The sequence below is a fragment of the Bombus pascuorum genome, chromosome 11 (genome assembly GCF_905332965.1).
Source record: "Bombus pascuorum chromosome 11, iyBomPasc1.1, whole genome shotgun sequence".
NCBI lineage: Eukaryota > Metazoa > Arthropoda > Insecta > Hymenoptera > Apidae > Bombus > Bombus pascuorum.
Genome location: NC_083498.1, coordinates 1,745,705 through 1,764,329, shown reverse-complemented (window position 1 = coordinate 1,764,329; position 18,625 = coordinate 1,745,705).

Sequence of the window (18,625 nt, the reverse complement as noted above, 5' to 3'; positions counted from 1 at the left end):
TTACGTTATGCGTTATTACCTAATAGTATAGAACGTTATACGTTAGTACGTAGTAGTATACAACGTTATAAGTTATAAGCTAATACTACATAATGTTATACGTCATTACGTAATAGTATATAACGTTATACGTTATTACGTAATAGTATATTACGTTATGCGTTAGTACGTAATAGTGTATAACGTTATACGTTATAGGGTAATACTACATAACGTTATACGTCATTAGGTAAAGCTACATAACGTTATACGTCATAAGGTAATACTACATAACGTTATACTATAGTACGTAATAGTATGTAACGTTATACGTTATTACGTAATAGTAAATAACGTTATACGTTGTTACGTAATAGTATATAATGCTATACGTTATTACGTAATAGTATATAACGGTATACGTTATAAGGCAATACTACATAACGATATACGTCATCAGGTAATACTATATAACGTTACACGATAGTACGTAATAGTATATAATGTTGCACGTCATACGGTAATACAACATAACGATATACGTTAGTACGTAGTAGTATATAACATTATAACTTGTAAGCTAATACTACATAATGTTATACGTCATTACGTAATAGTATATAACGTTATACGATAGTACGTAATAGTATATAACGTTATATGTTATTAAGTAATAGTATGTCACATTATACGTTTTTACGTAATAGTATGTAACGTTATACGTCATTACGTAATAGTAAATAACGTTATACGTCATTACTTAATAGTGTATAACGTTATACGTTAGTGCGTAATATTATATAACGTTATACGTTATTACGTAATAGTATTTTTACGTAATGCTTTAGGACGTAATTGTGTATAACGTTATACGTTATAAGGTAATACTACATAACGCTATGTCATCAGGTAATACTACATAACGTTATGCGTCATAAGGTAATACTACATAACTTTATACGATAGTACGTAATAGTATATAACGTTATACGTTATTAGTTAATAGTATATAATGTTATACGTTAGTACGTAATATTATATAATGTTATACTATAGTACGAAATAATATATAACGTTATACGTTACAAGGTAATAGTATATAACGTTATACGTTTTTACGTAATAATGTGTAACGTTATACGTCATTACGTAATAGTATATAATTTTATACGTTATTACTTAATAGTATAAAACGTTATACGTTATTGCGTAATAGTATATTACGTTATGCGTTAGGACGTAATTGTGTATAACGTTATACGTTATAAGGCAATACTACATAACGATATACGTAATCAGGTAATACCATATAACGATATACGTTAGTACGTAATAGTATATTACGTTATGCGTTATTACCTAATAGTATAGAACGTTATACCTTAGTACGTAGTAGTATCTAACGTTATAAGTTATAAGCTAATACTACATAATGTTATACGTCATTACGTAATAGAATATAACGTTATACGTTATTACGTAATAGTATATTACGTTATGCTTTAGGACGTAATTGTGTATAACATTATACGTTATAAGGTAATACTACATAACGTTATACGTCATAAGGCAATACTACATAACGTTATACGTCATTAGGGAATACTACATAACTTTATACGATAGTACGTAATAGTATATAACGTTATATGTTATTACGTAATATTATATTACGTAATGCTTTAAGACGTAATTGTGTATAACGTTATACGTTATGAGGTAATACTACATAACGTTATACGTCATTAGGTAAAGCTACATAACGTTATGCGTCATAAGGTAATACTACATAACTTTATACGATAGTACGTAATAGTATATAACGTTATACGTTATTAGTTAATAGTATATAATGTTATACGTTAGTACGTAATATTATATAATGTTATACTATAGTACGAAACAATATATAACGTTATACGTTACAAGGTAATACTACATATCGTTATACGTTATTACGTTATAGTATATTACGTTATGCGTTATTACCTAATAGTATAGAACGTTATACCTTAGTACGTAGTTGTATCTAACGGAATAAGTTATAAGCTAATACTACATAATGTTATACGTCATTACGTAATAGTATATAACGTTATACGTTTTTACATAATAGTATGTGACGTTATACGTCATTACGTAATAGTATATTACGTATGCTTTAGGACGTAATTGTGTATAACGTTATACTTTATAAGGTAATACTACATAACGTTATACGTCATTAGGTAATACTACATAACGATATGCGTCATATGGTATTACTACATAACTTTATACGATAGTACGTAATAGTATATAACGTTATACGTTATTAGTTAATAGTATATAATGTTATTCGTTATTACGTAATAGTATATAACGTTATACGTTATTACGTAATAGTATATTACGTTATGCTTTAGGACGTAATTGTGTATAACGTTATACGTTATAAGGTAATTTTACATAACGAGATACGTCATTACGTAATAGTCTATGACGTTATACGTTACTACGTAATAGTATATAATGTTATACGTTATAAGGCAATACTACATAAGGATATACGTCATCAGGTAATACTATATAACGTTACACGATAGTACGTAGTAGTATATAACGTTGAACGTCATACGGTAATACAATATAACGATATACATTAATATGTAATAGTATATAACGTTATACGTTATTACGTAATAGTATATTACGTTATGCGTTAGTACGTAATAGTGTATAACGTTATACGTTATAAGGTAATACTACATAACGTTATACGTCATTAGGTAATACTACATAACGTTATACGATAGTACGTAATAGTATATAACGTTATACGTTATTACCTAATAGTATAGAACGTTATACGTTAGTACGTAGTAGTATATATCGTAATAAGTTATAAGCTAATACTACATAATGTTTTACGTCATTACGTAATTGTATATAACGTTATACGATAGTACGTAATAGTATATAACGTTATATGTTTTTTCGTAATAGTATATAACGTTATACGAAATTGCATAATAGTATATAACGTTATACGCTATTACGTAATAGTATATTACGTTATGCGTTAGTACGTAATAGTGTATAACGTTATACGTTATAAGGTAATACTACATAACGTTATACGTCATTAGGTAATACTACATAACGTTATGCGTCATAAGGTAATACTACATAACGTTATACGATAGTACGTAATAGTATATAACGTTATACGTTATTACGTAATAATTTGTCACATTATACGTTTTTACGTAATAGTGTGTAACGTTATACGTTATTACGTAATAGTATGTAACGTTATACGTTTTTACGTAATAGCATGTAACGTTATACGTTGTTAAGTAATAGTATATAATCTTATACGTTATTACGTAATAGTATATAGCGTTATACGTTATAAGGTAATACTACATAACGTTATACTTCATTACGTAATGGTATACAATTTTATACGTTATTACGTAATAGTATATTACGTTATACGTTAGTACGTAAAACTATATAACGTTATACGTCATAAGGTAATACTACATAACGTTATACGTCATGAGGAAATACTACATAACGTTATACGTCATTACGAAATAGTATATAATGCTATACGTTAGTACGTAATAGTATATAACGTTATTCGTTTTTACGTAATAGTATGTTACGTTATACGTTATTACGTAATAGTATATTACGTTATGCGTTAGTACGTAACAATGTATAACGTTATATGTTATAAGGTGATACTACATAACGTTATACGTCATTAGGTAGTACTACATAACGTTATACGTCATTACGTAATAGTATATGATGTTATACGTTATTACTTAATAGTATATAATGTTATACGTTATTACGTAATACTATATAACGTTATACGTTTTTACGTAATAGTATGTAACGTTATACGTCATTACGTAATAGTATATAATGTTATACCTTATTACGTAATAGTATATAACGTTATACGTTATTACGTAATAGTATATTACGTTATGCGTTAGGACGTAATTGTACATAAAATTATACGTTATAAGGTAATAATACATAACGTTATACGTCATAAGGTAATACTACATGACGTTATACGATAGTACGTAATAGTATATAACGTTATAGGTTATTAGTTTATAGTATATAATGCTATACGTTAGTACGTAATAGTATATAACGTTATTCGTTTTTACGTAATAGTATGTAACGTTATACGTTATTACGTAATAGTATATTACGTTATGCGTTAGTACGTAATAATGTATAACGTTATATGGTATAAGGTGATACTACATAACGTTATACGTCATAAGGTAATACTACATAGCGTTATACGTCATTACGTAATAGTATATAACGTTATACGTTATAAGGTAATACTACATAACGTTATACTTCATTACGTAATGGTATACAACTTTATACGTCATTACGTAATAGTACATAACGTTATACGTTATTACGTAATAGTATATTACGTTATGCGTCAGTACGTAATAATGTATATCGTTATACGTTATAAGGTGATACTACATAACGTTATACGTCATTAGGTAGTACTACATAACGTTATACGTCATTACGTAATAGTATATGATGTTATACGTTATTACGTAATAGTGTATAATGTTATACGTTATTACGTAATACGATATAACGTTATACGTCATTACGTAATAGTATATAACATCATACGCTATAAGCTAATACTACATAACATGATACGTCATTACGTAATAGTATCTAATGTTATACTTTATTACGTAATAGTATACACCGTTAATGTTATTACGTAGTAGTATGTAACGTTATACGTTATTACGTAATAGTATAGAACGTTATACGTTATAAGCTAATACTACATATCGTTATACGTTATTACGTTATAGTATATTACGTTATGCGTTAGTACGTAATAGTGTATAACGTTATACGTTATAAGGTAATACTACATAACGTTATACGTCATTAGGTAATTCTACATAACGTTATACGTCATTACGTGATAGTATATAATGTTATACGTTATTACGTAATAGTATATAACGTTATACGTTATAAGGTAATAGTACATAACGTTATACGTTATTGCATAATAGTATATTACGTTATGCGTTAGTACGTAATAGTGTATAACGTTATACGTTATAAGGTAATTCTACATAACGTTATACGTCATTAGGTAATTCTACATAACGTTATACGTCATTACGTGATAGTATATAATGTTATACGTTATTACGTAATAGTATATAACGTTATACGTTATAAGGTAATAGTACATAACGTTATACGTTATTGCGTAATAGTATATTACGTTATGCGTTAGTACGTAATAGTATATAACGTTATACGTTTTTACGTAATAGAATGTAACGTTATACGTTTTTACGTAATAATATAGAACGTTATAGGTTAGTACATAGTAGTATATAATGTTATACGTTAGTACGTAATAGTATATAACGTTATACGTTATTACCTAATAGTGTAGAACGTTATACGTTAGTACGTAGTAGTATATAACGTTATAAGCTATAAGCTAATACTACATAATGTTATACGTCATAAGGAAATACTACATAACGTCATACGTCATTACGAAATAGTATATAACGCTATACGTTAGTACGTAATAGTATATGATGTTATACGTTATTACGTAATAGTATATAATGTTATACGTCATTACGTAATAGTATATAATGTTATACGTTAGTACGCAATAATATATAATTTTATACGTTATAAGGTAATACTACATAACGTTATACGATATAAGGTAATACTACATATCATTATACGTCATTACGTAATAGTATCTAATGTTATACTTTATTACGTAATAGTATATAACGTTATACGTTAAAAGCCAATACTACACAACGTTATACGTCACTACGTAATAGTATATAATGTTATACGTTAGTACGCAATAATATATATCTTTATACGTTTTAAGGTAATACTATATAACGTTATACGACATAAGGTAATACTACATAACATTATACGTCATTACGTAATAGTATCTAACGTTACACTTTATTACGTAATAGTATATAACGTTATACGTTTTTACGTAATAGTATGTAATGTTATACGTTATTACGTAATAGTATATAACGTTATACGTTATTACGTAATGGTATATAACATTATACGGCATAGGGTTATACTGTATAACGTTATTCGTTATTACGTAATAGCATATAACGTTATTCGTTATAGGGTAATACTATATAACGTTATATGTTATTAAGTAAAGCTATATAACATTAACCGTTATACGGTAATACTATATAACGTTATACGTCATTACGTAGCAGTACATAACGTTATAAGCTATAGGGTAATACTATATTACGTCATACGTAAGTCCGCAATAGTATATAACGATATGCATTATTACGTAATAGTATATAACGTTATACGTTATTACGTAGTAGTATATAACGTTATACGTTACAAGGTAATACTATACAACGTTATACGTTATTACGTACTAGAATATAATGTTATAGGTTATAAGGTAATGCTATGTAACCTTATACATTATTACGTAATAGTATGTAACGTTGTACGATATAACGTAATAGTATATAACATTATACGTCATAGGGTTATACTGTATAACGTTATTCGTTATTACGTAATAGCATATAACGTTATACATTATTACATAATAGTATTTAACGTTATACGTTATTACGTAATAGTATATAACATTAAACGTAATTACGCAATACTATATAACGTTATACATTATTACGTAATAGTATATAACGTTATACGTTTTTACGTAATAGTATATAACATTAAACGTAATTGCGCAATACTATATAACGTTATGTATTATTACGTAATAGTATATAACGTTATACGTTATAACGTAATAGCATATAACATTAAACGTTATAAGGTAATACTATATAACGTTATACGTTATTGCGTACTAGTATATAATGTTATAGGTTATAAGGTAATGCTATGTAACCTTATACGTTATTACGTAATAGTATATAACGTTATACGTTATTACGTAGTAGTATGTAACGTTATACGTTATAAGGTGTTTCTACACAACGTTATACGTTATTACGTAATAGTATATAACGTTACACGTTATAAGATATTACTATATAACGTTACACGTTATAAGGTAATACTATATAATGCTATACGTTATTACGTAATAGTATATAACGTTCCACGTTATAAGGTAATACTATATAACGCTATACGTTATTACGTAATAGTATATAACGTTCTACGTTATAAGGTAATACTATATAACGTTATACATTATTACGTAATAGTATAGATCGTTACACGTTATAAGGTAATGCTATATAACGTTATACGTTATAACGTAATAGTATATGATGTTATACGTTATTACTTAATAGTATATAATGTTATACGTTATTACGTAATACTATATAACGTTATACGTTTTTACGTAATAGTATGTAACGTTATACGTCATTACGTAATAGTATATAATGTTATACCTTATTACGTAATAGTATATAACGTTATACGTTATTACCTAATAGTATAGGACGTTATACGTTAGTACGTAGTAGTATATAACGTTATAAGTTATATGCTAATACTACATAACGTTATAAGTCATTAGGTAATAGTACATAACGTTATACGTCATTACGTGATAGTATATAATGTTATAAGTTATTACGTCACAGTATATAACGTTATACGCTTTTACGTAATAGTATGTAACGTTATTCGTTATTACGTAGTAGTATATAATGTTATACGTTATTACGTAATAGTATATAACGTTATACGTTATTACGTAATAGTATATTACGTTATGCTTTAGGACGTAATTGTGTATAACGTTATACGCTATAAGGTAATACTACATAACGTTATGCGTCATAAGGTAATACTACATAACGTTATACGATAGTACGTAATAGTATATAACGTTATACGTTTTTACGTAATAGTATGTAACGTTATACGTTACTACGTAATAGTATATTACGTTACGCATTAGTACGTAATAGTGTATAACGTTTTCGTTATAAGGTAATACTACATTACGATATACATCATTACGTAATAGTATATGACGTTATACATTACTACGTAATAGTATATAACGTTATACGTTATAAGGCAATACTACATATCGATATACGTCATCAGGTAATACTATATAACGTTACACGATAGTACATAATAATATATAATGTAGCACGTCATACGGTAATACAAAATAACGGTATACGTTAGTACGTAATAGTATATAACGTTATACGTTATTACGTAATTGTATATTACGTTATACGTTATTACGTAATTGTATATTACGTTATAAGTTATAAGCTAATACTACATAACGTTATAAGTCATTAGGTAATACAACATAACGTTATACGATAGTACGTAATAGTATATAACGTTATACGTTATTAGTTAATAGTATATAATGTAATACGTTATTACGTAATAGTATATAACGTTATACGTTATTACCTAATAGTATAGAACGTTATACGTTAGTACGTAGTAGTATATAACGTTATAAGTTATAAGCTAATACTACATAACGTTATAAGTCATTAGGTAATACAACATAACGTTATACGTCATTACGTGAGAGTATATAATGTTATACGTTATTACGTAATAGTATATAACGTTATACGTTATGACCCAATAGTATATAACGTTATACGTTACAAGGTACTAGTATATAACGTTATACGTTATTACTTAATAGCATATTACGTTACTCGTTAGTATGTAATACTGTATAACGTTTTCGTTATAATGTAATACTACATTACGATATACGTCATTACGTAATAGTATATGACGTTACACGATAGTACGTAATAGTATATAATGTTGCACGTCATACGGTAAGACAACATAGCGATATACGGTAGTACGTAATAGTATATAACGTTATATATTATTACCTAATAATATAGAACGTTGTACGTTAGTACGTAGTAGTATATAACGCTATAAGTTATAAGCTAATACTACATAACGTTATAAGTCATTAGGTAATACTACATAACGTTATACGTCATTACGTGATAGTATATAATGTTATACGTTATTACGTAATAGTATATAACGTTATACGTTTTTACGTAATAGTATGTAACGTTATACGTTACTACGTAATAGTATATAATGTTATACGTTATAAGGCAATACTACGTAACGATATACGTCATCAGGTAATACTATAGAACGTTACACGATAGTACGTAATAGCATAAAATGTTGCACGTCATACGGTCATACAATATAACGATATACGTTAGTACGTAATAGTATATAACGTTATAGGTTATTACCTAATAGTATATAACGTTATACGTTGCAAGGTACTAGTATATAACGTTATACGTTATTACTTAATAGTATATTACGTTATGCGTTAGTACGTAATAATGTATAACGTTTTCATTATAAGGTAATACTACATTACGATATACGTCATTACGTAATAGTATATGACGTTACACGATAGTACGTAATATTATATAATGTTGCACGTCATACGGTAAGACAATATAGCGATATACGTTTGTACGTAATAGTATATAACGTTATACGTTATTACCTAATAGTATAGAACGTTATACGTTAGTACGTAGTAGTATATAACGTTATAAGTTATAAGCTAATACTACATAACGTTATAAGTCATTACGTAATACTACATAACGTTATACGTCATTACGTAATAGTATATGATGTTATACGTTATTACGTAATAGTATATAATGTTATTCGTTATTACGTAATAGGATATAACGTTAAATGTCATTACGTAATAGTATATAACGTTAAACGTTATAAGGTAACACTACATAACGTTATACGTTATAAAGTTATAGTATATAACGTTATACGTTATTACGTAATAGGATATAACGTTATACGTTACTATGTAATAGTATATAACATCATACGTTATAAGCTAATACTACATAACGTTATACGTCATTACGTAATAGTATATAATCTTATACATTAGTACGCAATAATATATAATTTTATACGTTATAAGGTAATACTACATAACGTTATACGTTATTACGAAATAGTTTATAACGTTATACGTTAGTACGTAATAGTATATAACGTTATACGTTATTACATAATAGTATAGAACGTTATACGTTAGTAAGTAGTAGTATATAACGTTATAAGTTATAAGCTAATACTACATAACGTTATACGTCATTACGTAATATTATATAATGTTATACGTCAGTACGCAATAATATATAATTTTATACGTTATAAGGTAATACTACATAACGTTATACGACATAAGGTAATACTACATAACATGATACGTCATTACGTAATAGTATCTAATGTTATACTTTATTACGTAATAGTATATACCGATATACGTTATTACGTAATAGTATGTAACGTTATAAGTTATTACGTAATAGTATAGAACGTTATACGTTATAAGCTAATACTACATAACGTTATACGTTATTACCTAATAATATATTACGTTATGTTTTAGTACGTAATAGTGTATAACGTTATACGTTATAAGGTAATACTACATACCGTTATACGTCATTATATAATGTTATACGTTATTACGTAATAGTATATAGCGTTATACGTTATAAGGTAATACTACATAACGTTATACTTCATTACGTAATGGTATACAATTTTATACGTTATTACGTAATAGTATATTACGTTATACGTTAGTACGTAAAACTATATAACGTTATACGTCATAAGGTAATACTACATAACGTTATACGTCATGAGGAAATACTACATAACGTTATACGTCATTACGAAATAGTATATAATGCTATACGTTAGTACGTAATAGTATATAACGTTATTCGTTTTTACGTAATAGTATGTAACGTTATACGTTATTACGTAATAGTATATTACGTTATGCGTTAGTACGTAACAATGTATAACGTTATATGTTATAAGGTGATACTACATAACGTTATACGTCATTAGGTAGTACTACATAACGTTATACGTCATTACGTAATAGTATATGATGTTATACGTTATTACTTAATAGTATATAATGTTATACGTTATTACGTAATACTATATAACGTTATACGTTTTTACGTAATAGTATGTAACGTTATACGTCATTACGTAATAGTATATAATGTTATACCTTATTACGTAATAGTATATAACGTTATACGTTATTACGTAATAGTATATTACGTTATGCGTTAGGACGTAATTGTACATAAAATTATACGTTATAAGGTAATAATACATAACGTTATACGTCATAAGGTAATACTACATGACGTTATACGATAGTACGTAATAGTATATAACGTTATAGGTTATTAGTTTATAGTATATAATGCTATACGTTAGTACGTAATAGTATATAACGTTATTCGTTTTTACGTAATAGTATGTAACGTTATACGTTATTACGTAATAGTATATTACGTTATGCGTTAGTACGTAATAATGTATAACGTTATATGGTATAAGGTGATACTACATAACGTTATACGTCATAAGGTAATACTACATAGCGTTATACGTCATTACGTAATAGTATATAACGTTATACGTTATAAGGTAATACTATATAACGTTATACTTCATTACGTAATGGTATACAACTTTATACGTCATTACGTAATAGTACATAACGTTATACGTTATTACGTAATAGTATATTACGTTATGCGTCAGTACGTAATAATGTATATCGTTATACGTTATAAGGTGATACTACATAACGTTATACGTCATTAGGTAGTACTACATAACGTTATACGTCATTACGTAATAGTATATGATGTTATACGTTATTACGTAATAGTGTATAATGTTATACGTTATTACGTAATACGATATAACGTTATACGTCATTACGTAATAGTATATAATGTTATACGTTAGTACGCAATAATATATATCTTTATACGTTTTAAGGTAATACTATATAACGTTATACGACATAAGGTAATACTACATAACATTATACGTCATTACGTAATAGTATCTAACGTTACACTTTATTACGTAATAGTATATAACGTTATACGTTTTTACGTAATAGTATGTAATGTTATACGTTATTACGTAATAGTATATAACGTTATACGTTATTACGTAATGGTATATAACATTATACGGCATAGGGTTATACTGTATAACGTTATTCGTTATTACGTAATAGCATATAACGTTATTCGTTATAGGGTAATACTATATAACGTTATATGTTATTAAGTAAAGCTATATAACATTAACCGTTATACGGTAATACTATATAACGTTATACGTCATTACGTAGCAGTACATAACGTTATAAGCTATAGGGTAATACTATATTACGTCATACGTAAGTCCGCAATAGTATATAACGATATGCATTATTACGTAATAGTATATAACGTTATACGTTATTACGTAGTAGTATATAACGTTATACGTTACAAGGTAATACTATACAACGTTATACGTTATTACGTACTAGAATATAATGTTATAGGTTATAAGGTAATGCTATGTAACCTTATACATTATTACGTAATAGTATGTAACGTTGTACGATATAACGTAATAGTATATAACATTATACGTCATAGGGTTATACTGTATAACGTTATTCGTTATTACGTAATAGCATATAACGTTATACATTATTACATAATAGTATTTAACGTTACACGTTATTACGTAATAGTATATAACATTAAACGTAATTACGCAATACTATATAACGTTATACATTATTACGTAATAGTATATAACGTTATACGTTTTTACGTAATAGTATATAACATTAAACGTAATTGCGCAATACTATATAACGTTATGTATTATTACGTAATAGTATATAACGTTATACGTTATAACGTAATAGCATATAACATTAAACGTTATAAGGTAATACTATATAACGTTATACGTTATTGCGTACTAGTATATAATGTTATAGGTTATAAGGTAATGCTATGTAACCTTATACGTTATTACGTAATAGTATATAACGTTATACGTTATTACGTAGTAGTATGTAACGTTATACGTTATAAGGTATTTCTACACAACGTTATACGTTATTACGTAATAGTATATAACGTTACACGTTATAAGATATTACTATATAACGTTACACGTTATAAGGTAATACTATATAATGCTATACGTTATTACGTAATAGTATATAACGTTCCACGTTATAAGGTAATACTATATAACGCTATACGTTATTACGTAATAGTATATAACGTTCTACGTTATAAGGTAATACTATATAACGTTATACATTATTACGTAATAGTATAGAACGTTACACGTTATAAGGTAATGCTATATAACGTTATACGTTATAACGTAATAGTATATGATGTTATACGTTATTACTTAATAGTATATAATGTTATACGTTATTACGTAATACTATATAACGTTATACGTTTTTACGTAATAGTATGTAACGTTATACGTCATTACGTAATAGTATATAATGTTATACCTTATTACGTAATAGTATATAACGTTATACGTTATTACCTAATAGTATAGGACGTTATACGTTAGTACGTAGTAGTATATAACGTTATAAGTTATATGCTAATACTACATAACGTTATAAGTCATTAGGTAATAGTACATAACGTTATACGTCATTACGTGATAGTATATAATGTTATACGTTATTACGTCACAGTATATAACGTTATACGCTTTTACGTAATAGTATGTAACGTTATTCGTTATTACGTAGTAGTATATAATGTTATACGTTATTACGTAATAGTATATAACGTTATACGTTATTACGTAATAGTATATTACGTTATGCTTTAGGACGTAATTGTGTATAACGTTATACGCTATAAGGTAATACTACATAACGTTATGCGTCATAAGGTAATACTACATAACGTTATACGATAGTACGTAATAGTATATAACGTTATACGTTTTTACGTAATAGTATGTAACGTTATACGTTACTACGTAATAGTATATTACGTTACGCATTAGTACGTAATAGTGTATAACGTTTTCGTTATAAGGTAATACTACATTACGATATACATCATTACGTAATAGTATATGACGTTATACATTACTACGTAATAGTATATAACGTTATACGTTATAAGGCAATACTACATATCGATATACGTCATCAGGTAATACTATATAACGTTACACGATAGTACATAATAATATATAATGTAGCACGTCATACGGTAATACAAAATAACGGTATACGTTAGTACGTAATAGTATATAACGTTATACGTTATTACGTAATTGTATATTACGTTATGCTTTAGGACGTAATTGTGTATAACGTTATACGTTATAAGGTAATACTACATAACGTTATACGTCATTAGTTAATACTTCATAACGTTATGTGTCATAAGGTAATACTACATAACGTTATACGATAGTACGTAATAGTATATAACGTTATACGTTATTAGTTAATAGTATATAATGTAATACGTTATTACGTAATAGTATATAACGTTATACGTTATTACCTAATAGTATAGAACGTTATACGTTAGTACGTAGTAGTATATAACGTTATAAGTTATAAGCTAATACTACATAACGTTATAAGTCATTAGGTAATACAACATAACGTTATACGTCATTACGTGAGAGTATATAATGTTATACGTTATTACGTAATAGTATATAACGTTATACGTTATGACCCAATAGTATATAACGTTATACGTTACAAGGTACTAGTATATAACGTTATACGTTATTACTTAATAGCATATTACGTTACTCGTTAGTATGTAATACTGTATAACGTTTTCGTTATAATGTAATACTACATTACGATATACGTCATTACGTAATAGTATATGACGTTACACGATAGTACGTAATATTATATAATGTTGCACGTCATACGGTAAGACAATATAGCGATATACGTTTGTACGTAATAGTATATAACGTTATCCGTTATTACCTAATAGTATAGAACGTTATACGTTAGTACGTAGTAGTATATAACGTTATAAGTTATAAGCTAATACTACATAACGTTATAAGTCATTACGTAATACTACATAACGTTATACGTCATTACGTAATAGTATATGATGTTATACGTTATTACGTAATAGTATATAATGTTATTCGTTATTACGTAATAGGATATAACGTTAAATGTCATTACGTAATAGTATATAACGTTAAACGTTATAAGGTAACACTACATAACGTTATACCTTATAAAGTTATAGTATATAACGTTATACGTTATTACGTAATAGGATATAACGTTATACGTTACTATGTAATAGTATATAACATCATACGTTATAAGCTAATACTACATAACGTTATACGTCATTACGTAATAGTATATAATCTTATACATTAGTACGCAATAATATATAATTTTATACGTTATAAGGTAATACTACATAACGTTATACGTTATTACGAAATAGTTTATAACGTTATACGTTAGTACGTAATAGTATATAACGTTATACGTTATTACATAATAGTATAGAACGTTATACGTTAGTAAGTAGTAGTATATAACGTTATAAGTTATAAGCTAATACTACATAACGTTATACGTCATTACGTAATATTATATAATGTTATACGTCAGTACGCAATAATATATAATTTTATACGTTATAAGGTAATACTACATAACGTTATACGACATAAGGTAATACTACATAACATGATACGTCATTACGTAATAGTATCTAATGTTATACTTTATTACGTAATAGTATATACCGATATACGTTATTACGTAATAGTATGTAACGTTATAAGTTATTACGTAATAGTATAGAACGTTATACGTTATAAGCTAATACTACATAACGTTATACGTTATTACCTAATAATATATTACGTTATGTTTTAGTACGTAATAGTGTATAACGTTATACGTTATAAGGTAATACTACATACCGTTATACGTCATTATATAATGTTATACGTTATTACGTAATAGTATATAGCGTTATACGTTATAAGGTAATACTACATAACGTTATACTTCATTACGTAATGGTATACAATTTTATACGTTATTACGTAATAGTATATTACGTTATACGTTAGTACGTAAAACTATATAACGTTATACGTCATAAGGTAATACTACATAACGTTATACGTCATGAGGAAATACTACATAACGTTATACGTCATTACGAAATAGTATATAATGCTATACGTTAGTACGTAATAGTATATAACGTTATTCGTTTTTACGTAATAGTATGTAACGTTATACGTTATTACGTAATAGTATATTACGTTATGCGTTAGTACGTAACAATGTATAACGTTATATGTTATAAGGTGATACTACATAACGTTATACGTCATTAGGTAGTACTACATAACGTTATACGTCATTACGTAATAGTATATGATGTTATACGTTATTACTTAATAGTATATAATGTTATACGTTATTACGTAATACTATATAACGTTATACGTCATTACGTGATAGTATATAATGTTATACGTTATTACGTAATAGTATATAACGTTATACGTTATAAGGTAATAGTACATAACGTTATACGTTATTGCATAATAGTATATTACGTTATGCGTTAGTACGTAATAGTGTATAACGTTATACGTTATAAGGTAATTCTACATAACGTTATACGTCATTAGGTAATTCTACATAACGTTATACGTCATTACGTGATAGTATATAATGTTATACGTTATTACGTAATAGTATATAACGTTATACGTTATAAGGTAATAGTACATAACGTTATACGTTATTGCGTAATAGTATATTACGTTATGCGTTAGTACGTAATAGTATATAACGTTATACGTTTTTACGTAATAGAATGTAACGTTATACGTTTTTACGTAATAATATAGAACGTTATAGGTTAGTACATAGTAGTATATAATGTTATACGTTAGTACGTAATAGTATATAACGTTATACGTTATTACCTAATAGTGTAGAACGTTATACGTTAGTACGTAGTAGTATATAACGTTATAAGCTATAAGCTAATACTACATAATGTTATACGTCATAAGGAAATACTACATAACGTCATACGTCATTACGAAATAGTATATAACGCTATACGTTAGTACGTAATAGTATATGATGTTATACGTTATTACGTAATAGTATATAATGTTATACGTCATTACGTAATAGTATATAATGTTATACGTTAGTACGCAATAATATATAATTTTATACGTTATAAGGTAATACTACATAACGTTATACGATATAAGGTAATACTACATATCATTATACGTCATTACGTAATAGTATCTAATGTTATACTTTATTACGTAATAGTATATAACGTTATACGTTAAAAGCCAATACTACACAACGTTATACGTCACTACGTAATAGTATATAATGTTATACGTTAGTACGCAATAATATATATCTTTATACGTTTTAAGGTAATACTATATAACGTTATACGACATAAGGTAATACTACATAACATTATACGTCATTACGTAATAGTATCTAACGTTACACTTTATTACGTAATAGTATATAACGTTATACGTTTTTACGTAATAGTATGTAATGTTATACGTTATTACGTAATAGTATATAACGTTATACGTTATTACGTAATGGTATATAACATTATACGGCATAGGGTTATACTGTATAACGTTATTCGTTATTACGTAATAGCATATAACGTTATTCGTTATAGGGTAATACTATATAACGTTATATGTTATTAAGTAAAGCTATATAACATTAACCGTTATACGGTAATACTATATAACGTTATACGTCATTACGTAGCAGTACATAACGTTATAAGCTATAGGGTAATACTATATTACGTCATACGTAAGTCCGCAATAGTATATAACGATATGCATTATTACGTAATAGTATATAACGTTATACGTTATTACGTAGTAGTATATAACGTTATACGTTACAAGGTAATACTATACAACGTTATACGTTATTACGTACTAGAATATAATGTTATAGGTTATAAGGTAATGCTATGTAACCTTATACATTATTACGTAATAGTATGTAACGTTGTACGATATAACGTAATAGTATATAACATTATACGTCATAGGGTTATACTGTATAACGTTATTCGTTATTACGTAATAGCATATAACGTTATACATTATTACATAATAGTATTTAACGTTATACGTTATTACGTAATAGTATATAACATTAAACGTAATTACGCAATACTATATAACGTTATACATTATTACGTAATAGTATATAACGTTATACGTTTTTACGTAATAGTATATAACATTAAACGTAATTGCGCAATACTATATAACGTTATGTATTATTACGTAATAGTATATAACGTTATACGTTATAACGTAATAGCATATAACATTAAACGTTATAAGGTAATACTATATAACGTTATACGTTATTGCGTACTAGTATATAATGTTATAGGTTATAAGGTAATGCTATGTAACCTTATACGTTATTACGTAATAGTATATAACGTTATACGTTATTACGTAGTAGTATGTAACGTTATACGTTATAAGGTATTTCTACACAACGTTATACGTTATTACGTAATAGTATATAACGTTACACGTTATAAGATAT